The sequence below is a fragment of the Phaenicophaeus curvirostris genome, chromosome 28 (assembly GCF_032191515.1).
Source record: "Phaenicophaeus curvirostris isolate KB17595 chromosome 28, BPBGC_Pcur_1.0, whole genome shotgun sequence".
Classification (NCBI taxonomy): Eukaryota; Metazoa; Chordata; class Aves; order Cuculiformes; family Cuculidae; genus Phaenicophaeus; species Phaenicophaeus curvirostris.
The window spans coordinates 2,694,283-2,721,971 of NC_091419.1; the positions used below are offsets into that span (position 1 = coordinate 2,694,283).

The 27,689-nt window shown below is 48.7% G+C and overlaps 1 protein-coding gene across 3 annotated transcripts in view; it reads left to right on the forward strand.

Annotated features, from left to right (window-relative positions):
- Positions 1 to 2,848: 2,848 nt before the first annotated feature.
- The window catches only part of RFX2 (regulatory factor X2), a 72,651-nt gene continuing 47,810 nt past the window's right edge, over positions 2,849 to 27,689 (forward strand). For 2 of the 3 annotated variants that reach the window (XM_069878036.1, XM_069878040.1), the window contains exon 1: positions 2,849 to 2,960. The gene's annotated coding sequence lies outside the window, so the exon portion shown is untranslated. The remainder of the gene's footprint in view (positions 2,961 to 27,689) is intronic. The other variant, XM_069878037.1, reaches the window with a different exon arrangement.

Consider the following 27,689-nt stretch of genomic DNA (forward strand, 5'->3'; position numbering starts at 1 on the left):
CCAAACAAGAGAATGTAGCTGTTCTTTGCAAAGTGACTGGGACAAAATTGTTCAGCATGAGCCAGGGCTCTTGCAACTGGTTAATATTGATTCCCAAGGGAGCTGCTTTAACTGCCTGGAGAGCTTTGTACATGCCGATTAATTTTCATAGGAATCTGTATCCAGAGGAGCATCCCAACCATGTAGAAGATTGGACTGGATGATCTTAGAGGTCTTTTCCAACCTGAATGATTTTACAATTCTATGAAACAGAATTTGTGATGCCAACTACTGAGAGCCTGCTTTTTACTGCAAAATGAAAGAATAAAGGCTACCCTTATGGAGATATTTTTGTCTCCATGTGTTCAGGACACTGCCACTGCCTTGCTGCTGGTGCTGGTCAGTCATTTCCAGACTGGAAATGTGACCCTCGGGCTACAAATCCCCTCCTGGTCACTCAGGGAAGGGATTTCAAGGCACCTCCACCTGAAATCTGCTGAGTTCCCAGCCTGAACTGCTTCGAGGAGGGCAGAGGAAGCGCATGCTGCACAGCACCGACTGTCACTGCAGGTGTAACAGGGATTTCACTTGAGGGGAGAAAGTGTAGAGCTGAGATAGCTGCTGATTTTGTAATTCTCAGCATCCAGAGACCATTGTTTAGGCTTCATTTTCTCACCACCAACAACATAAAACCACAGAATAATTAAGGCCTGAAAAGACCTCTAAGCTCATCCAGTCCAACTCTCAGCCCACCACCACCATCCCTACTAAACCATGTCCCACAGTGCCACGTCTACATGTTTCTTGAACCCTGTTGGGGATGGTGACTGCACCACTGCCCTGGGGAGTGCTTTACTAATCGTTCAGTAAGGACATTTTTCCTAATATCCAATCTAAACCTCCCCTCGTGCAACGTGAGGCCATTCCCTTTCATCCCATCTCCTGTCACTTGGGAGCAGAGGCTAGCACCCACCTCACCACAACCTCCTTTCAGGGGGCTGCAGGGAGCGATGAGATCTCCCCTCAGCCTCCTTTCCTCCAGGCTAAACACCCCCTCTGCCAGTACTCGTAAGCCTCGTTAAAAACCAAAAAAACCACTATAGTTTATCACTTTTGGAAAAAAGGGCAGGCAACTCAAGAAGTATCTCATTAGGTCATGAAAGGAGATAATTAGAAAGGCAAAAACCTAGCTCGAACCCAATCTGGCCACTGTTTTAAGAGACAAAAAGCAACGCTTTTACAAATAAATCCCTCAGTTAATCTCCCCACCGTAAACTGGCACCGTGCGGGTTCTCCGCAGCGCAGTGTCCCAACGCCTCGTCACGCTGCACATGTACAAATACATGGATCTGGGGGGGGAGCGCATTCTGCACACATTGTGGCCAAGCGCAGGCACTGGGAGCCGTTCCCGAGTTGCCGGCAGCTGGCAGATGTCTCCTCCGGACTCGCTCCGGCCCTGCACGGAGCTCACTGAACACACGCTCCTTGCTGCTGCAGCCACCGAGGCTTGGAGCCCGGCATTTTGTGGCCTTAGCCTGTTCTTTGAAAACCATAACTGATGCTCCACCAGGAAGTGGTTGCTGTCAAACAGACAATTTTCAAAGAACCATGGAGTCATAGAATAGTTTAGGTTGGAAGGGACCTTAAAGATCCTGTAGTTCCAACCCCCCTGCCATGGGCAGGGACATCCCACTGGATCAGGCTGCTCAAGGACCATCCAACCTGGCCTTAGGATCATAGGATCGTAGGATCATAGGATCACCAGGTTGGAAAAGACCCACTGGATCATCGAGTCCAACCATTCCCATCAATCACTAAACCACGTCCCTCAGCGCCTCGTCCACCCGTCCCTTAAACCCCTTCAGGGAAGGTGACTCAACCCCCTCCCTGGGCAGCCTCTGCCAGTGCCCAGTGACCCTTTCTGTGAAAAATATTTTTCTAATGTCCAGCCTGAACCTCCCCTGGTGGAGCTTGAGGCCTTGAATACCTCCAGGGATGGGGCAGCCACCATGCCCCTGGGCAACTTGTTCCAGGGACTCCCCACCCTCATTGTGAAGAAATTCTTCCTTATGTCCAGTCTAAATCTGCCCCTCTCCAGCTTATCCCCATTGCCCCTCATCCTATCACTCCAAGCCTTTGTGAACAGTCCCTCCTCAGCTTTCTTGTAGCCCCTTCAGGTACCGCAAGGTCTCTTTTTTTACATCATGGGATCCAGCCTCATCCACCCTCATCCCCAACCCAACTCCGGAGCTGCCGGTGCCTCATCCCCCCCTCACACAGACCCTCACGGAGCGACGCTCCGCAGCGCTTCACTTCTGCTCCTAAAATCCACCCCAAAATCAGGCCCACGAGCCCTGTTTCTCCACCACCCCCACCCCCCCCATGTTGGCGGTGACTTCACAGCCGGTTGCTATGGCAACGCTTTGATGTCATGAGGAACCGCGAGCTCGGGGAGGAAGAAACCGGTGCCAGCTCCGAGAAGCCCCGTGCGCGAACCAGGATTTTTTTTTTCCAATATTTAACACTAAATATTAATATTTAAGTGGCAAAATCAAACTTTTTGCCCCCGCTATGGGAGCGGGCAGCTCCCCCCATGGCCGCTTCGCCCCCACTCGTATCCCTCCCCCCCCCCCCCCTCCCCTCAACATTAACGCGTGCCCGGGGCGCCCCCCCCGCCCTGGAGCGCCAAAGCGCGCGCCAAGTCGAAGCCCCGCCCCCCGCGCGCTGCCATTGGCCCGCTCGCCGCCCCGCCCGGTGACAGGCGGGCGCTCAGCCAATCAGCGGCCGAGCGGGGGGCGTGGCCTCGCGCGGTGACGTGCGGGGAGAAGGGCGGGGGGGAGGGAGGTGGTAGCAACAGTTGCCTCGAGACCCGGCGCCAGGCGCCATAGTGACCGTAGCCCTGGAGACTGTTACTTGCCAACGGGAGCAACGCGCGGCCCCGGCCGCCGCCGCAGCCCAGCGCAGCCCGGCGGGGAGGGCAGGTGAGCGGGGGGGGGCCAGCCCGGGGTGGGGGGGCCCATTAGGCAAGGGGGGGCCCGCTAGCCAAGGGGGTCCCAGCTGCAGGGGGGGTCCGGGTCCTGCTAAAGGCGCTCCCGCCCGATAAGGGGGGTCCCGGCTGCAAAGTGGGGGGGGTTTCTTGTGCAAACCTCAAAGGGGTTTCTTGTGCAATAGGGGTCCCGTTCCCTAAGGGGTCCCGGCTGCCAAAGGGGCTCCTTGCGTAAAGGGGACCCGCTAGCCAAGAGGGTCCCAGCTGCAGGGAGGGTCCAAATCCTGCTAAAGGCGCTCCCGCCCGATATGGGGGGGTCCCGGCTGCCAGAGGGGCTCCTTGCGCAAAGGGGACCCGTTTACCAAGAGGGTCCCCCCCCCGCCAAGGTGTCTCCGCTGCAGAGGGGGTCCCGACTGCAAGGGGGTCCCGCTCGCTAACGGGGTCCTTGTACAAAGGGGGATCCGCCTGCCAGGGGGGTCACAGCTGCAGCGGGGGTCCCGGGTCCTGCTGGAGGGGTCCCCTCGCGCTAAGGGGGTCCCGCCTTCCAGGGGATCCCCCTTGCCCAGGGGTCCCGGGGTTGGGGGGGGGGGTGCCCCGCGCAGCCCCTGTGGGGTCGGTGGAGACGGCCCCCCCCGTTCCTGCCACCGGCGTCCTCTGCTTCCCGGGCCGTTTCCCCGGGCTCCGCCGCCTCCCGGTGTCCCGGGCGCTTCCCCGGGCGGCTGGAGAGGGGGGGCGGCGCCTCGTCCCGGCACCGCGTCCCGCCCGCCGCAAACGGCTTCTCCCGGCTCTGAGAGTCACGGTGGGACCGAGCCTCGGCTGCCAGGGACCCCGCCGGGCTTCGTCCCCGCTCCCGGGGCGCTGGGAACACGCGGGGACCGGGGAGAGGGGCCCGGCTGGCAGCCCTGTTGCCTTGGCTCCCTTTCCCTGGGCACTGCCCAGCTTGCACCCCTCTTGCCCGGCCTCCCTGTCCCCGCTTGCGCCCCTCTTGCTCGGTCTCCCTGTCCCCGCTTGCGCCCCTCTTGCTCGGTCTCCCTGTCCCCGCTTGCACCCCTCTTGCCCGGCCTCCCTGTCCCCGCTTGCGCCCCTCTTGCTCGGTCTCCCTGTCCCCGCTTGCGCCCCTCTTGCCCGGCCTCCCTGTCCCCGCTTGCACCCCTCTTGCTCGGTCTCCCTGTCCCTGTTTGCACCCCTCTTGCCTGGTCTCTTTCCTCCCCTCCTGCTCTCACTGGGATGTGTTGTGGGATTTCATCTCCAGTTCATCCCTGTAGCTTGCCAGCGCTTTGAAATCCCAGTGCTTGCTTTCTTCTTGGTCTTAGAAATGAGTGAAAATTGCAGTGAGAAATATTTTGAAGCATCTGCCATCTATTCCAGACTTGGTTTCTCCTGTTTGTTTTGAATAAAACGTGTTGTGAAACCAGACTCTTCTCCTGTTAAAAGCAGGAGTTTGTGTATTTGCCTGTTTTAAGGGAGAGGTCCTACGGTTTGATTAAATCTTTCCACTCTTTGGCTTAGATACCCCTCCAAAGTACTTTTTTTTTTTTTTTTTTGATTTTGCTGTTCAGAGAAGCAGATCTTACTAATTAAAGACCAAAGTGGAAATAGTAATTTCTTAAAATTTACTTTATGTTTTGAGCTTGCAGTATCCTTAAACTGACCATGCTTGGTGTCAGGTTCATTTCTTAATCAAGGTTTTTTTCATCTGTTTCTGCTCAAACTTTTCAACTCTCCATCTCGGTTACTAATCATTTGAGAACAGAGGGTTATCGCTGCCTTAAAAAAAGAAATAATCCAGTCTCATGATCTAAGCCTGAAGCTCCCAGAGGCCTGGGTTCCTTCTTTGCCTCTGCTCTTCGACTTGCTGCCTGCATTTGCTTCAGTTGGATGAATTCAGTCTCATCTTGGGCTTTGTTTGAACGTTACCTGTCTAGTGGAAGCTGGTTGGTATAGAAGGGGAGGCACCTCAGGAGCCCTCTCATGGTTACCTGTTTCAGGATGGGTTCGATCAGCTCAGGAAGGAATCTTGCGGGAATCTAGGCTGAGCCGAGTGGGACATTTGACTTCCAGATGGCTGAAGTCAGGAGAGGAAAGAACCACACTTGTAAGACCAACCTTTAGGTGCTGGATATCGTGTTGGGACTGGGATGTGGTGGCTCCGTCAGCAATGCTCATTGTTTCGTTTTGAAAATCTTAGCTCATATTTTATAAAACCCAACACATCTCACAGGTTCTTTACCTCTTGGTGTTGCTGTCCCAAGGGACCTGAAATATGTTTGAATGTTGTGAGAGGTTTTGCATTTTCCTCACAGCTGTGGGCATGCTCTGGGTTTGTGTTTTAAGCCTTTAGAGTCCATGTTCTCAAAGCTGTTCTCATACTGGTGAGGTTTGGAAGTCCTTATCTTTTCAAACTGAATCTGGGTTGTCAGGTAGCTGCGGGATCTTGGCCTTAAAGGTGAATGCACACACAAAAGCTACCAAGGGGTGACAACTGCAGTTGCTTTGTCTCCACTTGCTTTCTGCAAAATGGGAATGATCCTAGGGCTTTCATGGATGGGGATAAGAGGATTTGCTGCCACAGAGGAATGCAAGAGCCAGGTCTGTCAGACTTCACACAGGGCTCCCACAGACAGCCCCTGCTTTGCACTTCCCTGCTGTGCCATTTGCATCTCATGAATTCCTCTCATAGTGCCGTGTCCCTGTCCTGGGGCCCCGCGTGCCAGCTCTGTTTGCTGTGGAAGGGTCCGAGTGAGTGTGAAATCCCAGCGCTGTGCTACAGCCGCCAGAGAGGGTGCAAGATGTGCAGGCAACACGCTGGGTGCTGTGGCCATGGCCAAGTGCAGCCGATTCTTCCTTGGCATCAGATTTGCCCTCTCAGAGAGCGTTTTGTAGGTTTGGGGTGGAGATTTTTTCCTGTGAGAGTGGAGAGGCCCTGGCCCAGGTTGCCCAGAGCAGTGGTGGCTGCCCCATCCCTGGAGGGGTTCAAGACCAGGTTGGATGGGGCCTGGAGCCCCTGATCCAGTGGGAGGTGTCCCTGCCCATGGCAGGGGGTGGAACTGAATGGGCTTTGAGGTCCCTTCTGACCCAAACCATTCCCTGATTCTATGATTAACAAAATTGCTTCCTGCCCATTCCAGCTTGAAATACTTTTCAACTGAACCTGTGCCCAGCGCTGTTGGCAGAGAAGGCAGATTTATAAAGCTCACCTGAAGATGCTCAGGCAGAAGAGAGGGGTCCATTTTAGTTTTCAGTTCCCTTTGGGCTGAGAATGAGAAGGTAAGAGGGTAAGCTAGACAATGGGACTGAGGCCAGGTTGGATGAGGCTTTAAGCAACCTGATCCAGTGGAAGTTTCAGTGGAAGTTTTTCCATGGTCATGGCAGGGGGAGTGGAACTGGATGGGCTTTAAGGTCCCTTCCAACCCAAACCATTTAGGCTTCTATGATTTGCAGGTTGGGCATAGAGATAGAGGGCCACCTTCATCAAGGGATTGGCACCTGTTGAGTCCCTCACAGCTGGGGGATCCCAAGACCTAAGGCTGAGTGTGGTCTAGAGAGAGTCACTGTTAAGTCCTGTTTTAGGTACATTAGAAATCCACTTTCTATGTATTTTTGTGTGTGTAAATGTGAAATGGTAATTTAAGGCTGTAATCACTGAAGACCTGAGCAACCGGGCTGTTAGCATAAATTCTGCACTTGAGAGAGAGTCTTCATCGCCACTAAAAATCACCTCTGTGCTTGTTGCCCTCCCTGTCACAAAACTTCTTCAGGGCTGCCACGAATGTAAAGCTCCAGTTGGTGGTAAATCACTGGAGCTTTTCCTAGCTCCATCACAGTAAAATAGTCGGCGCCAGTCATTGTCTTTAAATAGTCTCAGACTTGTAACACCTCAGAGCACTGACAGCTGCTAGGTTTAATCACAACATGTTTTCGCTTTTAATACAGGCCTGTAAACATAGCTCTTTTAACGTATTCCAGCATATTTTCCTTGTTCAGTTTTAGTACTCAGGAGCTAAAAGCGTCCGGCGGCGTGCAGAGTGACAGCGCAGGGAGGGCAGTGCTGATTCAACAGGCGTATCTCACCACTCAGCCTCTCAGCCAGAGTTTCTGCTGGAGGCTGCTGAGTTATATTTAAACCAAGTTTTCCCTTCTTTCCCTCCCTCGAAACAAATGCCAGTGCACTTAACGGCTGGCTGCCCGCCAGCTGGAGCAAAACGCTGCCCGGGCCCGCGTGCCAGGGCTCGCCGTGGGTGCTGCAGGGAGGAGCACCCAACCTCCCCCGTGTGTCAGCGCGTGCAGCTCGGCCATCTGGGATTATGTTTCTGATATTTGAAACATATGCAAGGTTTCCTTCTGTAATCTGCGCTTTGAGACTTGGTATTTTGTCTTATTTGGGCTGGCAGTTCTTTATTCCCGTGTTCAAACATTCACCAATCCACCTTATTGTCTAAGAATGTGCTGGCTTTCTCATGTGAGGCTGTTTCTGCCTAAGTAGCACATGAACTAATTATGCCATAAATACATAAACAGATGACAAAACATTCCCATAGTGCAAGCCAGGTGCCCCTTTATACACTGTACAAAGAGGAAAGCTTTTGTACAGGGCACTGCCTACAGAAATTCACTTTTCCTAGCACAGAAAGAGGGGGAGATTATTGGGGAGGCCCTCGCCCAGGTTGCCCAGAGCAGTGGTGGCTGCCCCATCCCTGGAGGTGTTCAAGGCCAGGTTGGATGGGGCTTGGAGCAACCTGATCCAGTGGGAGGTGTCCCTGCCCGTGGCAGGTGGTGGAACTGAATGGGCTTTGAGGTCCCTTCCAACCCAAACCATTCTGTGATTCTGTTTCGGTACCCAAACTGCTTTCATTTGAGGTGGGGGAGGAAAAAAATCCCACTTGCCTTCAGCTTTGGGCATGTCTTTATGCAGGATGGCCGTGTTTGTGATTCACCCAGCTACAATGACTAGAAATGTATAAATTTCCATAGTTCAGCTGCCTTATTAAAATAAGATGTCCTGATGTATCGACATATGATTTCATGTTGATGAATGCAAAAATCTTCCCCTTCCAATGGTATTCCCACTTGCTTGTGACACTGAGGCGTTAGGTGGTATTTATCCAGCATTAAAATGTATATAGGGTTTAAAATTGTAATATCGGCAAGAGTCTTCCCAAACTGAACTTCATAAGCAGCTTGATTTCGTTGATCTGATCTTACCCAGGAGTTAAGAGCTGTAGCAATGCCAAATGAAGGTATTTAAAAATCAATTTAAAGGCAATTGATAAGCTTGTGTTTTTTTTCCCTAAATTAGATTTCTATTAAGAAAGTAAGAATTTCTTTTCCTGAGCTTAATAAATGCTGAAGAAGTCTCAGCATAGCACAAACATGTCATGGTGATGAAACTTGGAAAAGGATTAACAACTGAACATTGCAGTTGCTTTCAAAGAAACAGGGGTCACAGAATGCAGCACTGATGATGACTATATAATGCAAAAAAAGACAAAACGCATTCTTGTTTCCTTGTTACTACCGGATGCTCTGCTGAAGGAGGAAATCCTCTGTGTCTCTCTCAAGAAGCTGACAGAAGGAATAATTGTGCTGACTGCAGCAATATTCCTCACTGATGCATCATCTAATTCAGTGATGCACATTGTGACTGTCCAGTCCTCTCGAATAATTTTTCCCTTTTTGAGGTGTTTTTTTCTCTGCCTTTATGTACGGGAACGCCTCTGACTGTGACTGAGGACAAGTGACGGCAGGTACCTGCGTGTGTGCTGTGATGAAGACCAGGAGCTTGAGACACGTCCTGTTTTCTGTGGCAGAGTGACTTCATGCTTAGACTTCTTTAGGGCATCTCCTATGTTCACAAAGTCTCCAGTCCTTGCAGAGAAAATGCAGAACACAACCAGCTATGCAGGAGTTTGTTGGGATTACGTGGTTGGTGGCTCTTTGAGGTTAATGTGAGACAGAGGGCCCTGTTGAACGAAGCCCATAATTAAAGATACCCTTCTTTGGGAGCTGTCACTGCCAGAGACTGATGAGAAACAGAGAGAAAGGAACAGAGAGAAGAGAGAAAGGAAGAGGCACGGGTGGAATGATTATAAGCAAACAACTTAAGCATAACAAGCCATTTCCTTAGTTGCCACCTGGTTAGCCGTTGTGAGACTGTGCTTTAACATCAGTGTAAGATCCCATCACTACCATGACAACCCTGGAACTATTCTGGATATTTTCTGGCTTAACGCACAGTTGATCAAACATTCACCTTGTTTAGGGAATTATATCAGTTATTCTAGTTCTTACCCTCCACCAGAGAGGAGAACTGGGATGCTGGGAGTCAGCTGGCTTTAGAAAAAGGAACCTCGTGCTTGCAGGCAGTGTCCCTACCTGTGCAGGGCAAGGCAACAGTTTAGGAGGAACCTAAATCTTCATGTTTATGACCATAATTGGGAGTGTAAAGAAAATTCTGATGTGGTGTATTCGTCCACAAATGGCCAGTTTTGGGTACAGAGGGTGCCTGCTTGTCTGCTTCGTTAGCAGTGGGTGTGTGTGAATGGGGGGGGCCAGGCTGAGGAGCTCTCTGATCTCAGTGTGACCAGCCTGCCATCGCAAAGCCTGTGAAGATCCTGTTCTGCTGGTCTGTCTTGAGTAGCAAAGACACACTGTTTTGTGAGACTTTGAGTTAGATCAGCCTGCCTGTGTGTACCTGAGCAGGTAGAGAGGGGGAGACTTCGCTGGGACTTTTGTTTCTAAAACAGTAATTAAAGAAACTGGTGCACTGAGCATTTAGTTTTTGTTATTTTCATGTCTAGGCGTCCAAGTAGCCGTGTGCTGTGATGCAGTGATGGCCCGAATACAACACAGGTTGAAATTACTCTGTGCACTTGATTTGGGAAGGTAATTTATGATGGCTATGATGTGTATGCTCCTAGAATAGCACCTTTTGGAAAAAAACATGTTCAAAGGCAGAAACGGTCCAGATGATCTGAGCGTGCAGCATCCGATGACAGCTTTTGCACAAAGGAGTTCCCATGCTTTGTTGCTGACAGGACTGGATGCTGATGTAGTGGAGCTCTAATCAGTTCATGTGAAAAGGCCTTTTTCTTCTCCCTGCTTGGCTTTCTCCAAAACCTGACCCTGAGCTGAACCAATGCTCGGTGTTCTGTGGGTTGAATTAATCATAATTGTAGAATCATAAACGTGGAATGGTTTGGGTCAGATGGGACCTCAAAGCCTATCTAGTTCCACCCCCCCTGCCATGGGCAGGGACATCCCATGAGATCAGGCCGCCCAAGGCCCATCCAACCTGGCCCTGAACACCTCCAGGGATGGGACAGCCACCACTTCCTTGAGCAACCTGTTCCAGTGCTTCCCCACACACAGAGTGAAGAAATTCCTCCTTATGTCTAGCCTAAATCTGCCTCTCTCCAGTTTATACCCATTGCCTCTAGTCCTATCACTCCAAGCCTTTGTGAACAGCCCCTCCCCAGCTTTCTTGTAGGTGCTCTTTAAATACATTACTGCTTCTTGTGCCTAGGATGGGCTTACTGGCTGGTGGTGTACAGGTTCATTAGTCTACTCAGTGTGTCGGTGGGACTGGTTAACGAGAGACAGCCCCATGGTGTTTCTCTCCCCATCACCATGTGGCCATCATAGCAGAGGGTCTAACCAGTGTCTGAGGATGGAGCTGAGCCTCCACCTGGAGAAAGTGAGGCTTTGCTGAGAAGGGTGGGGAAGGCAGCCTGTCCTTACTGCACAGGGTATTGCTGCCTCCTGTGAGCAAGCATGCCTGTTCCTCACTGCTCAGCAACCTTTCCTGTGTGCTGCAGCCCGAGCTACGGCTGGAGAAGGGGAGGATTTGGAGTAGTGTGATTAGGTGGACAAATGGTTCCTCTGCATGCAGCTTGGGGATACTCGTGGGAAAGGAGGCTGATGGCCAGATTCTGCACAGAGCTGGATGTTCCAGTTGATTCAGGCAGAGCTGGGGCCTTTCTGGCAAGCAGGCAGCAGTGCTGTATTTTCTTTTATTCAGACTCTGTTCTTGTTTGGACAGCAAAGAGAATCTGTGTGTAGCCTCTGATAAGATGAAGCTTGCAGAAAGCTGGGAGGAAGCAAGCTCTGAGATAAGACCAGTTGGTGTGATTTGTAGGCAGGCTGTTCATCAGTGCTGTCACCTTGTTGGTCTGTCAAAGGATGCCTTTCTGCTTCTGTTTCCTCCCCTGCTCACCCTGAGTTGTCTTGGAGTCAAAAACGAACTCAAAATCCATCTCTGGGCTGTGAAATGTGGGAGTTTATGTGAATAAGTGCACAGGGACTGGTTCTGTCTAGTTTATCTTCAGTGCTTGCATTTAAACAAAGCATTTTTTGTGCTGTTTAAACCTCAAAAGAAGATGAAATGCAAATATTTTCAAATATTCATGACCTTAAATAACCAATCACAGAAGGAAATTTTCCCTTAATAGGTACAGATAAGAAGAGAAATAATGGCTTCTGGTGACCAAGCTGATCTTCAGTGCTTCCTTTATCTTAGCAAATATTCATTATTCTTAACATGATAGATGCACACCATTGTTCAGAAAAGTTGCCCTCATCGGTAAAGTGAAATATCCCTCATCCAGGTCTGAAACCCTTGCCTGCAGGCTGCCTGTTCTCCACGGTTGGTTGAACTCAGGATGCAGATTTTTCTATATTAATCACCTCCACCCAGACTGTAAATATCATGTTCAGCCTTCCTGTTTCAGGCACTAGCTCAGGTACATTCACCTGCTGAGGCTGACACGCTGCTGCTCTCCGACTGGTGCTGAGTGTTGCGAAAGCAAAGGTTGTTCTTACTCATGGCTTAGCTGAGATCTCTTGGTCTCAATGTTTTCCTTTGGCGATAGTATTTACCGTGGTAGTTCCCAGGAGGTTCCTCTCAACACTGAGCTGATAAAACCAGACAGGAGCCACTGACACACAGGAGGCACTGGGATGGTTAGAACGCTGCTTGTGGTGCTCATAAATTGACTTGTTTAAAATACTACAGTATTGTCTTATATGCTGCAACCATTAGAGATAATAGTGTAAGGTAAGGAGTTGTAAGCCAGGTAATTCATGTTTCAAATCATATTGAAGCAGCAGAAATGCTTTTGATTCTTACCACTGCTGTTTTCTGTATTTTCATTCTTCCCAATCTGGATGCTGCTCAGAACTTACAAAAAAACCAAACAAACAAAAAACCCAACAAAACCCAACCTCTTTTTTAATAAAAAGTGCAGTCAACATCTCCTAACATTTAATAAACTGTGTGTTCCCTGAGGTTTACCTGGCTGCCGAAACTTTGAGTCAGTTCATTATTGAATCTTTCTGGAGGTAGAGGCACTGAGCAGAAATAGCTTCTTGCAGCCTGGTTATCTGATATCCGTTAAAACCCAGGACTGAGCTGCTGCAGTGCCAGGAAGCCCCAGCGTACCCTGACAATCTGTTACCCTGGGTGCTGCAGCAGCACCGCCAGGGCTGGCCTCTGCCCTAGAGCGCTAACAGTGGTTTCATGGGCCAGGCAGAGCAAAGATTGTCTTATGACAGAGCTGGAGGTTAATTATTTTGTTCTGGCAGCGTGCTTTATCTGTCACAGAAACCTCCTCTGCAGTCACCATCCAAGACATTCCAGTGTGGTGCCTCATCAGCTGCTGCTGCGTCATCTCCGTACTGTTGGGAAGGGCCGTCGCCACAGCCCATCGTTACTAGGGAAGAGCCCGCTGCGCCTTCAAATCAAGAGTCTTTGGGATGTTTCGGCTTATAGAATCGTAGAATGGTTTGAGTTGGAAGGGACCTCAAAGCCCATCCAGTTCTAGCTCCAGCAGGGCCACCTCCCACTGGATCAGGGGCTCCACAAGCCCCATCCAACCTGGCCTTGAACACCTCCAGGGATGGGGCAGCCACAACTTCCCCGGGCGACCTGGGCCAGGGCCTCCCACCCTCATAGTGAAGAATTTCTTGCTAATGTCTAGTCTAAATTTTCCTCTTTCCAATTTATTGCCGTTCCCCCATGTCCTATCATCCATAAGCCCTTTACAGATCAACTTTGCTGAGAGCAAACACCCTCCTGTGCCTTCATGGAGGGAACACATGGCACAAGCTATTGTGATGGTGCTTAATTAACAAACATCTAATTTTTAGAGTTGATTTCTTAACGATGTGTGAGGACAGAGCACACACAAGTATGGGCTGGGTAATACCTCTCTGTTTATTTCCCTGTATCTATTGTCATGATGGGTTACTACCCCATCCCTGGAGGTGTTCAAGGCCAGGTTGGATGGGGCTTGTGGAGCCCCTGATCCATTAGGATCCATGGATTGGAACTGGGTGGGCTTTGAGGTCCCTTCCAACCCAAACCATTCCATGGTTACAGCCCGGCCAGGCAGTGGATTGCAGGGGAGTCTCTCCTAAATACAAACAGTGGAGCGAGGACTTTTGTACATCTTCTTTATGGATGCTTTCACTCATAAAAACATGATCTGCCTAATTGTAATGCTCAGGATTTTTTAAGTCTGCTCCTGTTGCCCTGTAGGGAAATGTGCTTTGTCTTTAGCTCTACAAGTACCATACACGCTCTGCCTTCATATCTCATTTGCAAAAAGTGCTGATCGTAATTTCCTTGATGAGACTGAAAGAAGACATTTTAATATCAAAACATCTGAGGGGGTGCCTGTCACAATAAAATCTCTGTGGGTTTATGGAGGCATGGGGCTGTGGCTGTGTATGGGAGATAGAGGTATAGTTTACTTCTTAAATACACACGCAGAGACATATTTAAATATGCCTCTATAGGCACATTACAGTAGAGTGTAGTTGCAAGAGTGTGCCACGCTGGCAGGTATTTATTCCACGTTCCCCACGCACCGCCTTGCCTCCAGACCCTGTCCCTCGGGGTTCCTGTGTAGATTGGTCTCTGATCTAGGAAGCCCCTTCTTCTCCTGCTCTGGATGCCACATCTGTTGGTATTGGTGAGTCTGTTTGGGAAACCCTGCTTTATTTGTTCTGTGCTTTCATTTCCATTTTCTATTAGGAAAAATTCAATACCTGCCTTCTCCAGGAGCCAGAAAGTTGAGGTGGGTAGGCCTGTAAGGATTCATATCTGGAAAGTGCTTTGGAATTCTCAAGTGGTTGCTGGTTTACTCACTGATGGAAATCACTTGTACCTTGTTTTGGATGGTGTCTTACTGCTCTCAGAATGCTTTGTGCACTTGGGTTTCACCCTCTGGACACTGAGAACAGGATTGCTCTGTCCCCTCTTCACAGAAACACCTCCTCGGTGGATTTTCTTCTCCCTGCTTGAGAGGGCTGACGTTCTGCAGGGTGCTGGCTGGGGGAGATGTGGAGACTGTGCTCAGAACCAAGTTTTGGTCCTGAAACACTGAAAGAGGGAAACCAACCGTCCAGCCCCTGGAGAAATGATTTCATTAGATAAATGCTTTTGGAGCAAAGAGTAATTGGGGGATTTCTTCCTGAAACAAGTCCAGACTTCAGGCTGGTTTGAAATCCAGGTGAACACACATGTTGAGTACTCTCAAAAGAGCGAATTTTGGAACAAAAATATCTGAATTGTAGACAAGGAAAAACTGTTGTTCTGTGCTGCTTTGTTGGCAGTACCTGCTGAGAAACACAAGGCATTGACACTCCCTCTCTTCACACATTTCAGGAGACAATTGTATGTCGTGGATTGAATTTTTTCAGCTGTGTTACAACTTCATGTCCTTAAAACTCAAGGTTTTTTCTTAAACGCCAGCAAATACCTAAATTAATAAATCATACATTGCAATTCTTATTTGTGTTCCCCGAAGAATTACTTAATGCATTGGTGATGAATCTCTTATTAGTCTATCATTAAGGAATGTTTGTGATAGCTTTCATTTTGGCAGCTACTTGGTTGAGTTTATGTTCTGCTGTTGAACAACAAAATGTTCCACAGTGAACATTTTGAATGCATCTTCTGATTTCTAACTGCTTTCTCCACACATCAGGCTTGAATGAGATGATTAACCAGAACATTATGCAATATTTCTGCTGGAGAAAAGTAAATTGTCAATGGACTTTACATGGTTAGAGCTGTCCTAGTCTGACAGTGAATTAATAGGTGTTAAGAACTGATAGCCTGTGGCCTCGAGGCAATAGTTTTTATATGTTTTTCTCTATCAAGTTTATAAAAATGTTACTAATTTTCTTGCATTAGCAAGTTAAGATGAGGCTTAAGCTGCTGTCTGTGTGGGGGAATCATGCTTCCAGGGAAATCAGTAATAGCATGTGCTGAGCAGTTAAAGACAGTAGGCAATAGCATGGTCTAATAATCTAATGACAGAGGATTTAAATGTCTGTACCCCTTTGCACCCCAGAAATGTTTCTCAGCTGGGTGTGAGTGGTCTGCATTACTCCTTTGAGACAACAGTGTGGTGAAAACCTGTTTTGAAAAGTAAACTGATCTGTGTAGTGGTGGCTTCTTGAGCTTCACAGAATCATAGAATTGTTTGGTTGGAAAAGACCTCTGAGAGCATTGAGTCCAACCATCCCTGTCCGCTGCTAAACCGTATCTCTGAGCACCTCATCTACCCATCTTTTAAACCCTTCCAGGGATGGGGAGTCCACCACCACCCCCGGCAGCTGTTCCAGTGCCCGAGAACCCTTTTAGTGAAGAAATTTTTCCTAGTATCCAATCTGAACATGCCCTGGCCAACTTGAGGCCATTTCCTTGGTGGCTGTTTTCCCACTGCAGAAGCACCAACAGGTCCTCCCTTGGACACACGTGTGCACACACTCCTAGAACTGAGGATCACGGCTGCAAACACAGGAAATGTTTAATTTTAATTGTTTTTCCTCTTTGCAAATGGCTTCTGGCATCATTGCTGTAAGTGCCTCTTTCTGATGTCTCTTATGAACTCAATATAAACTGCTTGGAGGACTACTCCAGGTCCATTTGTTTGAAGTGTATCTTTAAGATCCCTCCATAGCTCCATGCCAGTGTTGGAGGGTGTTAGCTGATTTTTTTTAGCGTATAGTGATTGTGGGAGACAAAAAAACCCCTGCTGTGAATGCTCAGCTGAACAATGTGCATTATTTCAGCTGGAGTGCTTTTTGCCTGAGCAATGTAAGTGCAGATGCGGAGATGATGATGGTGGTGTTTTTTTTTTCCCTCCATCTGCAGCAAGTAGAACTTCTCCACTAAGAGAATTAATGCTGCACTTGATCTTTAAAAGCTGCTGTTAATGTCTCGATTGTATGTGCCCCCCTGGCCTGTGGCACTGAGCTGAACCCCTTCACTTCGGATTCACAACATGCTGAGTAAGAACAGAAACTGCCCCTCCTGGTTTGGAAGATTGAACTGGAAATGCAGGATTAAGAAAATCTACTGTTTTTTGGTTTGAAACAGGCAGATGGGATCATTTAACATATCATTTGCTAAAGTTTATTTTGATTGAAGTCTGATGTCAAGTAGCATCCCAAGCAAATATTTAAGAACAAAGTACCATATTGCTTACTTAGAGCCCTGGGGCTGTCGGTTTAAACTAACTAAGGTTATAAAATCACTCGTATCGGCCAAGGTTCTGTTAGCAGAACAGTAATTGTTTGTATATAGTATTTTAAACCAGTTGTGTTTTCTGCTATTTCCTTAATGGAAAGCATGTTTTGACATCTTCCCCTTAGCTCCCTGCCTGAGCTGTCTGGATTTGGAATTCCATCTGGCTGCACTGAAGACACTCTTTACTCTGTTCCCCATCTGAATCTCTTCTCTGTACATAACGGAGCCACTGAAAACTTTAACTATTTTTTAAGAGAACAAATCATTCTGCTTTTAAAAGTGGCATTGCCGTGGCCTTCACTGGCCACCTGCTGAACCGAGGCACTCTAGAGGTATTGGAAGCTGGTTTTAAAATGCTTTTAGTTGTTTGAAGCATGTTTGGCTCATAAATCCCTCCAGATCATAGCCCATGAAAGACCTGTGAGTCAGGGAGTAGGAAAGGGTCAAGTATAGTTGTTGGAAAAACCCCAGCCTAAGACTTTAAGAACAGAATAAACTTTTTCAACGATGCCAAAACCCACCCATAATTAATACTCCTTGACCTGTCCTCTTTCCCCTTCATAAATGTCTTTTTTTCCTTCATTGTCTTTTTGGAGAAGAAACCTGCAAATAGGAAATTTACCCTATGGAATGGGGAGAGTAGTGTTGGCACATGTCTTCTGGCTTTCTGATTAGACCAGGGTTATGCAATTCAGTCAATGGAAGGAAAATTAGTAGAGAGCAGAAATGGGTCAGTAGCAAATCAATTCATAAATTAAGAAGGAAAATAAAGAGTGAATTCCTGATACCACTGGAAGAGGTGGATGCTGGCTGACTCTGATGCTTTTGAAGCTGTGCAGCTCAGACAGGAGAATCAGTTTGAGATGCTTTAATCAAGCCAGCCGTGCAATCCCTTACGGAAACAATCCATTGAAAGCTTCCCAGCCCACACAGAGGAGCAGGGTCTCACCTCTTGATGCCTCTGACTGATCTCTCTCTGCTGCACGTAATGACAAATCGTCATTGTTCTTGGCAGCAGAATGGGGGGGAAGGTTGATGCTGAGGGTTCAGAGTAATTCAGTGTTTCTTTCGCTGTGCTTTTTGCAAAAAACCCAGAATGTGTCGGTGCTTCAAGCAGTTCTGGAGGGTGCTTCAGCATTCAACTGGTGCTCCTGGAAGCAGGGATGTCTGGGTGCTATGGCTTAGCCGACACCCTCGCACCTCCTTGGTTGTTCCAGAAGGGAAGTGGCTGCTCCTGGTTTTTGCAGCTTTGGTCCAGCATCTGTAGATCACTGGCGTGTCACTGTGGGGGAGGCTGACCTTCCTTATAACAATAACAAGTTTTGTTAATCCTTGCAATGTTAATGAGGCTCTTTGTGTGAATTCGCAAACTTCTGGGCTGTGGAGGGAGTTCCACTTTCCTCCAGGAGCCCAGCAGTTCAGGCCGATTCCTCCTCCACCCTCCAGCTCATCCATATATTTCAGAATAGACGGGGTTGTCTGTTGCTGTTAAACTCTGTGTGACCAAACATGTGTGAGCTGTTGCCATCTGAAATAGCTGTGAAACGAAGGATAAGAAGGCATCCCAACCGCTGAGCCTTGCGGTCACTCACTGTGTCAGGGTAATCCCCTGTCCTGTGCAGTCACTCTTAGGTGATGCTTAGGATCTTGCTTCTCGCTCTGCCTTTTCTGCTCCTCTGTAAAATGCTTTATCATATCATGAGGGTGGGGAGGCCCTGGCCCAGGTTGCCCAGGGAAGTTGTGGCTGCCCCATCCCTGGAGGTGTTCAAGGCCAGGTTGGATGGAGCTTTGAGCAACCGGATCCAATGGGACGTGTTCCTGCCTGTGGCAGGTGGTGAAACTGGATGGGCTTTGAGGTCCCTTCCAACCCACACCATTCCAGGATCCTATAAAATGTGTAAAATGCCGCAGCCTATAAACTGTGGCCTAGTCCAAAATACTGTTCGTGTTGTGCGTTGAAAGGGTATTTCTAGAAAAATTCTCTCTTTGTTAAGAGCTCTGCTTGTATTTGCCTTGCTGATTATTTTGCCTTAGGAGGGCAGTCACTTTGTTCTCAGGAGCCGATGGCTTTCCTTTCCAGAGGAGATGGATTTGTTTTTTCCATCCCTGAATAATTTAGATACTATCGATAGCCTAGAAATATTACTTTGCAGAGTAACTTGCGTTAGACCACAGATGAATATTCTGTATTTCCACCTGCAAATTACAAACCTGCTGCATTACGTTTACTGTTACAAAGCTCGAGGGAATGCAATTTAGTTTTCATTTAATCAATTTATTTTGTGAAGGAAAACTTATATCAAATCCAGCAGCCCTATTAATAGGTGCATCTCAGAAATGAAACGATGTCTGATGCTGGTTCCAAATGTGTTGCGAGATTGGTGTTAGAAAAAGAAAACCAAACCAAAAACCACAATTATTGCTTCTCTTAATTGTGAAGTGGGCAGAGTCATTGTGAATAAAGAGATGTGTTTTAATTTTAAAAGGTTTTGTCATCCTTGGCTGTAGCAACCCCAACCCAGGAAACATCTCATAATTTGACAAACAAACATTTTCTGCCTGGCCTGTATTACAGCAAACATTGAGCCTGAAAACTTGGATTGAGATGGTGACAGAATTTAATAGGATGCTCTCAGCTGAGGCAAACACCGTTTTGTTTGTCCAGAGCATGGCAATGTGAGAGTGGGGCAGAGTGGTGCCCTTCCAACCCCTGGAGGATGCAGGTGTAGCGGACCCGTGACCTGCATAGAATCATGGAATCATAGAATAGTTTGGGTTGGAAGGGATCTTAAAGATCATCTAGTTCCAACCCCTTGCCATGGGCAGGGACATCCCACTGGATCAGGCTGCCGAAGCCCCATCCAACCTGGCCCTGAACACCTCCAGGGATGGGGCAGCCACAGCTTCCCTGGGCAACCTGGGCCAGGGCCTCCCCGTCCTCATGGTGAAGAAATTCCTCCTAATGTCCGGTCTAAATCTGCCCCTCTCCAGTTTACATCCGTTCCCCCTTGTCCTATCACCACAAGCTTTTATGAATAGTCCCTCTCCAGCTTTCTTGTAGCTCCTTTCAGGTACTGGAAGGTCACTGTAAGATCTCCTCGGAGCCTTCTCTTCTCCAGGCTGAACAAGCTCAACTCTCTCAGCCTGTCCTTGTATGGGAGGTGCTTCAGCCCTCAGGTCATCTTTGTAGCTTCCTCTGGACCCGTTCCAACAGTTCCATCTCCTTCTTATGATGAGGATTCCAGAACTGGACACAGGACTCCAGATAGGGTCTCACAAGAGAGGAATAGAAGGGCAGAATCCCCTCCCTCACCCTGCTGGCCGCGCTGCTTTTGATGCAGCCCAGGCTACGGTTGGCTCTCTGGGCTGTGAGCACATGTTGCCAGCTTATGTCGAGCTTCTCATCAACCAGCACCCCCAAGTCCTTCTCTGCAGGGCAGCTCTCAATCACATCATCCCCATCATGTACTGAAATCGGGGATTGCCCCAACTCAGGTGTAGGACCTTGCACTTGGCCCTCTTGAACCCCATGAGGTTCTCACAGCTCCACTTCTCCAGCCTGTCCAGCTCCCTCTGGATGCCATCCCGTCCTTCCACTGTGGCAACTGCCCCACTCAGCTTGGTGTCATCTGCAGACCTGCTGAGGGTGCCCTCCATCTCGCTGTCAATATCATCGATGAAGATTTTAAACAGCACCAGTCCCAGTACAGAACCTTGAGGGACACCACTAGTCATGGATCTTCATCTGGACTTTGAGCCATTGACCGCTACTCTCTGAATACGACCCTCCAACCAGTTTCTTCTCCACTGTACTGTTTACCCATCAAATCCACCTCTCTCCAATTTAGAGAGAAGGATGTTGTGGGGGACTGTGTCAACGGCTTTACAGAAGTCCAGACAGATCACATCCGTCGGTGTACCCGTGTCCACTGCTGCGGGCACCCCATCATAGAAAGCCACTAAGTTGGTCATACCCGACTTGCCCCTGGTGAGGCCGCGCTGGCTGCCATTTATCACCTCCATGTCCTCTATGTGCATTAGCACAGCTTCTAGGAGGATCTGTTCTGTGATCTCCCAGGCACAGAGGTGAGGATGACAGGTCGGTAGTTTGCAGGGTCGTCTTTTCTACCCTTTTTAAAAGTGGGCACTTCACCCTTCTTCCAGTCACCAGGGACTTGTCCTGATTGCCAGGCTGAGGGAGCTGTGGTGGTTTAATCTGAAGAAAAGGGGACAGAAGGGAGATCTTGCCACTCTACAACTCCCTGAAAGGAGGTTGTAGTGAGGTGGGGGTTGGTCTATTCTCCCTGGCAGCCAGTGAGAGAATAAGGGGAAATGGCCTCAAGTTGTACCAGGGGAGATTTCGGCTGGATAGCAGGAGGAATTTCTTTACTGGAAGGGTTGTCAAGCATTGGAAGAGGCTGCCCAGGGAGGAGGTTGAGTCACTGTCCCTGGAGGTGTTTAAAAGAGGAGTAGATGTTGTACTTGGGGACATGGTCTAGTGGTGACTTAGCAGGGCTGGATTGATGGTTGGACTCAATGATCTTAAAGGTATTTTCCAACCAAAACCATTCTATGATTCTGTGTGAAGCAGAGCCTGCCCGATGTTCTTATTGCAGGCTGGTGGCTTGGCTGGACGTGGCCATTGCTTGGGACCTTGTGTTTTCACTGCATCGTAAGAAAGGGTCTGGTGCCAGGACCTTCAGATGCCAGGAACCACTCTGTATCCAGGCTCCTTCCCAGGCTCTGGAGGTGTGTGGATGCTGCTCCTTGCTCCAGCTCCTGCTGTTGCTCAGTTTGCAAGTGGAAGCATTCTTAGCATTCCTTCCAGTCTGCAGGGTAGCTCCACATCTAATTACACTTCTCCACAACAGCTCGCCAGCAAATTAACATTATAATGGATCTTAAAGTTTTGTAATTACTTCAGAGTGCGACTGGGCTGCCACAGAGCGCTGGGCTCTGCCCTCAGCAGCCTTTCCGCCTAGGGCACAGGTGGGCAGCTGCTTCCTTCTCCTCCCTTTGGACTATTCCTGCAGGTGAAAGATTTGTTGTCCTGAGGCTTTGTTGTCTTTAGCAGCACCTTCCTCCTCTGTTGCAATGTGTTGTTCTGGCAATTCCTTTGGATAGAGGAGTGTCATCAAAGTTTGGGACCAATCTGTCAAGGGAAGCTCAATATATTCCCTGAATTTCTTTGCTGACCTGAAGTATCCCGGCCATTTCCAAACACTGGCAGGCGCCGCTTTCTTTTGTCCTGTCCCAATTTTGATTTTTTTGTTTCTACAGGCAAAAAAATGTCTACTGAAATAGCTGGAAGAGTTGCCTTTGGCAAAGATGGGGGTGCTCCTTGCCAAGTGGTAGCAGCACTGGTTCACCCGGAGGGAGGGGAGCAGAAAGCCTCGCACAGTGTGTAGTCTCTCAGATTATACCTTAGCTTGCCCTTGGGCAGGGCAGCAGCATCATTCTGCTCCTCGTCCCCCTTCTTTACAGCTTTGTGACTCATCCTGGCAAAATCAGGGCTTCGCTTGGATCTGTTAAAGCAAGTCCAGAGGAGGCCACGGAGATGATTCAAGGGTTGGAGCACTTCAGCTACGAGGACAGGCTGAGAGAGTTGGGATTGTTCAGCCTGGAGAAGATAAGGCTCCAGGGAGACCTTAGAGCAGCTTGCAGTACTGAAAGGGGCTCCAGGAAAGCTGAGGAAGGACTTTTGATCAGGGAGTGCAAGGATATGATGAGGGGAAATGGTTTTCAGCTGCAAGAGGGGAGATTGAGATTTTAGGAAGAAATGTTTTGATGTGAGGGTGGGGAGGCCCTGGCCCAGGTTGCCCAGAGCAGTGGTGGCTGCCCCATCCCTGGAGGGGTTCAGGGCCAGGTTGGATGGGGCTTGGAGCCCCTGATCCAGTGGGAGGTGTCCCTGCCCATGGCAGGGAGTGGAATGGTCTGGATAGCCTTTGAGATCCCTTCTAACCCAAACCTTTCCACTATTCATTATCACAGGAGAGTTCCAGCCTCTTGCCACTCAGGGGCTGGATGCAGCAGGAGCAGCAGGGATGTTTGCGAAGCTTCATTCTGGAAGCTAAACTTCAGTCATGATTTTAGACTCCCTGTGTAGGCAGCACAGAGGCAGTTACCCCCAGAGAAGGGCTCAGAGTAGGTGCAGCTCCTCATATCCAAAAAACTGAGGGCTTCAGCCCCCATTGAGGGTGCCTGGGGTTGCTGGATGCTGGAATTGCTGCACGTCCCATAGCACGTGCATCCAGAGCATCCTCCAGGTAACCTGAGTGGATTCAACCCGCACACGGCTTTACCTCTCTTTCCAGCTTAGTTTAGCCAGCATCTGCTTTTGGAAAAAGATCCATCTGCTATGAATTGAGATTGCTGCCTTTTTGTAGAAAGGGGGGAAAGGAAAGAAATAATAGTTAATAGTTAATGCATATGAGCAGCAATGCTGTTCGGTTGCCTAGCAGCCAGTTAGACAAGCAGGAGAATAAAAAGGGCTGAGTGAATGTGGCTGGAGCTGGTTTCTCAGTTTGCGGGTGGAATCTGACCCATGCAGTCCATTTTTTTTTCAGGAGGGGAAGGAGATGCTGGAATTTACCGCTAATGGATATTTTAGCTCTGTTGGATCATCTCTATCCACTCCTCCACCCCCATCTGTTTTTCCTTTCCAGTTTTTCAAGTGTAACTTGGAAAGCTTTAGCCATGAGGAGGTGTTAAAGTTTTGGATGGTTTCTGGAGATAGAATGGGCAAAAAAAATCTCTCAAAGTGGCTTTTCCCTTCTATTTAAGACTGGATTTTTAGCAGTCTGGAGCTCGTTAGCATTTCACGGTCCCTTCGATAGCACTGCTCTAGAGGCTCAGCACAGGCAGAGAACGCTGCACAGACTGGAAATAGCTCCTGCAGTCACACTTAACGCTTCTAACATTGCTCTCGTTCCTGCAAGAAGTGGATGTGCATTTCATTTTCTGGAAAGCAAAAGGGGAAAGATACTTTGAAAAAGGGGCTGCAAATAAATTGCCCCCTCCCCATGTGGCCAGAAATTCCCACAAGTGTAAGGTTGGATTAAAACCCACTGGGAGATAAAAATATGGAAAGCTGACTGTTTAAATACCGACTTTCTGAAATTGGGTCCTTTTTACTTTTTCAGTAAAAGTTGGAAAGCTCGAAACCCTTTTTCCAGTCAGGCCTGGCTCTGTGAGAGTGACAGGACTCCAGCAACCGGAGCCTTAACCCCCCCAGCATCCACATTTGAGAGGTGTCAGCTCTCAGCTTTAAGGTATTTTCCTCATCCTAGCAGTGACTTTTTAGCATGTTAAAGCAGGAACCAGGGTACTTGGCAGAAAGGAATGGAATGAGAAGAATCTTGAATTTCATTTGCCCATCTTACTAGGGAATAAGCATAGTGGAGCTTTCAGGGCAGCTTAGCCTCCTTTACGCTCCAAAATGAGTTGATGGGTCTTGGGTCAATGCCAGAAGAGATATCGCTCCAGTAATTTGGGTGGAAGGAACAACAGGGTCCAGACAGAAAGTCTTGGCTTGCTTGCAGGCTTGCATTCAACTGAGACCGGAGTTATTGAGGGACTGGTTGTGTTCATATACTGCTGTCATGGCAGAGATGTTCCTCTTAGCCAGCATGATCTCATAAAGTCCTTTATATGGCCAAATGTTGCAGTGTTAAAACATCTTTTAACTGTATTTCACACAGCCTGGAGGCTTCACTGCTGAAGTCTGCTGCAAGGCAATAGGACGTGCAGGGGTAGCGCTAAGGAAAGGAGCTTATTTTGAGTTTACTTTTCTCTCTGCTGAGTGCTATGCTACCAGATCACCCCAAAGAGCTGCAAACGGTGCATATTTTATCCCTTTGCTGGGCAGATTCTTCAAGCTATGACATTTCTTAATTTTCAGTTGTCAGTTTTGAGTTGCCAAGCTGTGCTAAACTCTTGGCTCTTTTCAGTGAGTGTCGCTCTCTGTTGAACGTCGCTCTGAGCAGCATAAGAAGATCAGCTGCCTCCTTCAAAATGTTCCTGGGTTGACTGATCTTGTCTAAGGGGCAAGGATTCCCCAGGAGGAGATAACTGCAATCAAATGCTGGAAGACCAAGGAGCAGTTTGGGGGCTGAGGTCAGCGATAGTTTGAAAACAAAAACCCCCTTAAATATAGAACACAATTTTTAAAAGACCTTCTTTAAAAAGAGCCCAGTACTTTGACTTTTAATTGTTGTCCAGTAAATGAGTGATTTCTGCCTTTCATGACATCTCAGAGAAGCGAATGCCACGCTGCAGTTCTCTTGCCACGCCCTGGAGGACTCTGCCCTTAGAGAAAGGCCAAAGGAAGCACTAAAAGCCCCCCAAGCTTGAAAACCAGGAACGTCAGTGATCAGCTTCGCTGTGAAGGTGATCCGATAGGATGCCAATCCCTAGGCTTAGATTTAAAAGCCAGAGGGACAAATTCTGCCCTAATTCTGCTCCTATTGAATTTGGGAGCCTGTGGCAGCAGCACGAGGCCTTAATGATGATTAGCAAGCACAGCAGAACTTTTATGTTTTAGATCTCACTCCTGAACCCAGGACAATGATCCATCTCCACCAGCCCAACAACAGTCTGTCTCTATTCTTTCTTTCCACGGAGAGCAAGCTCTCCCTTAAAATCCTCTGAGCATTTAGAGATCATTGCTTATGATGAACAGCCTGAAATTTTAATGTAAAAAAAATGCAAAGTAGAGAATTTCAATTAGTTTTCCATGTTGATGGAACTAGAAGAAAACATCTTTCTGGAGAGTCTCTCCTCTTCATTGAGTCAGAGGACACTCAAAACCCACAGATGCTCTCTTCAAAAAGCTGATTCCCCAGCCACACTGCATTTCCTTGGACTCAGATGCTACCAAGAAAAGCAAACATGGTTTAATGAACTAGGTCTGACTTTACAATCTAGAATTCTGCCGGGAAACTTCTAGGAATCTACAAATAGGTGGGAAGAAAAGGCTGAACGAGTTCTGGCTGAGGGGTTTGTGTGTTTGTGGCTCTGAGCAGGTGATGCTGCAGCTCTGCTGGTGCCTGTGTGATGCTTCCCTGGGATGCAAACTGGGAACGCGAGGCTCTCGCGTAGCGCCTGGTTACTGCCGCTTCCAAAGAGGGTAACTCCTTATTAATAGCTTTAAAAACAAGGATTTAAAAAACAAACTGAAGAAAACTGCTCCTTTCCTGGGCATCTGCTTTGAAGAGCATAGCCTGTTAATCCGTTTATTCTGAAATAACAATTAAATCAAAGAAAATAAAACCAAAACAAAGCTCCCAGCCCCGCAGCCCTCCCCCTTTCGGTTACTATAGCAAAGAAATTGTTTGTCAGTCCTCCCGGGCTTCTGAAAATACCCGCTGACATATTTAGTGTGCGTTCGCGGCGGGGAGGGCAGGCGGGGAGCGGGGATGGGGATGTTTGGTTTGGGAAGGGCTCCTCGCGTCGCCTAGCAACGCGCCCTGGACACGGGAGTGGACCGCGTCGCCCCTGGCAACCGCTGTTGCTCCCCAAACAGCGTGGGCCCCGCATCCTCCCCCAGCATCGGCCTCTGCCTCCGCCAGCACCCACTTGGGATGGGCCTGGGCTCGCACCCTATGGGGTGGGGGGTCCCTCCTACCCCACAACCCCTCCTAGCATCTTGGAAACGAGGCTAACGACAACTTCTCCTCTCTCCGCATCCGTTTATGATTCAAAAGGACTCTAAATCTTTCTACGCAGCTTGACAGAGTCTCAGCGCAATCCCGGTCCGTCAGCACGGCGCTGGAGGATGAGCTTTTACAACAGCAACTCTGCCTTGCCACTTGTTGAATGGATAAAGAACCTTGTTTTCTGGGTGTTCTCCCAGCCCCTCTCTGGCCAGACTGCAGGCAGAGGCTCAGTGGGCCCCGGTGGCTGTCACAAAGCCACCCGCTTGTGTCTCCAGGCCAAAAATACTGCCCACAGGAATTTGTTGCCTGGATAGAAGATATAACTCTGTTAATTCTAGTTTGGTAACAGTCAGTTCTCTTTCTTTGGGTGAGGGAGAACTACTAGAGCAGTGTACAGTTGTTGCAAGCCTTTATCTTCTCCTGATCATCTAGAATAGGGTCTGTCCTCACCAAAAATACAGCACTGCCTTTCTCCAAGTACAATGTTCAGATACATATTCCCAGACGGCATTTCTAGAGCCTCTAAAGCAGCCTTCCCATTTCTTTGCCTTTCCAGGAAGGATTTTGTCTCTGGATAGTTTGTCTCTTCTGTCTGGGGTCTTGTTTAGTCCTGGAGTCTGCAGTTACCAGTCACCAAGTGCTGTATGAACCCTAAATTTCCACAGGTAAAAAACCTCAGCTCTTCCCCTTCGGCACTGGTAGCAGTGGAAAGGAATTGCTTCTGTCCCAGTACTCGCTGAAACATGCACTGAGTGCTGTACCATCCCTAAAGGGGTTTAAAAGATGGGTAGATGAAGTGCTTAGGGATATGATTTTAGTAGTGGACTACTGTTGACTTGATTATCTCAAAGGTCTTTTCCAACCTAGGAATTCTATGATTCTGCAGTGGAAAAGTTGAATACCAACTGGGAGGTCAGCTTTGGGACTCCTATGCCAGCCCGTGGCTTCGATAAGCACACTTGCAAACACATGGAGATGACGTGGGCTTTGAACTTGGGGTGGTTTTACTGCACGTGTAGAAGCAGAATCATCAAACAAATCCCAAACTCGTGCGAAAAGTTTGCGCATCCCCATAAGGATGTTTCGGTGTGGCACCATCACGTAAAGGGTGAGCCTCCACCTTCTGGGGAGTTCAGGAGACCCCAGGGCTCCGTGGTGGTTCCTCCCCAGTAACAACAGTCCGTGGTCAGGGCAGTGTCCCCAGGATGTGCCAAGATAGTGCAGCCTGGAGAATCATCTCCTGTGCAGGCTGAACAGTGGGGCTGAGCTCATGCAGATGTTTGAGGGAGACAAAGAAACTTGGGCTCGGTGTCAGGAGAAAGCAAACAAGCCCTCACTCTTCTTTTCCTCCTCCTCTTGCCTGCAGAAGCACTACAAAGGGGAAAAGTGGCTACCTCTTGCTTCTCTTCTTGCTCCAGCTCTTCTTTCTGGCTTCCCAGACTCCCCAGTACAAACCCACAGCAACAGCAGTGCTTGCGACCGCTTGTTTATCCCCTTGTGCCGTGTTTCGTTCCACCCCATGGTGGAATTT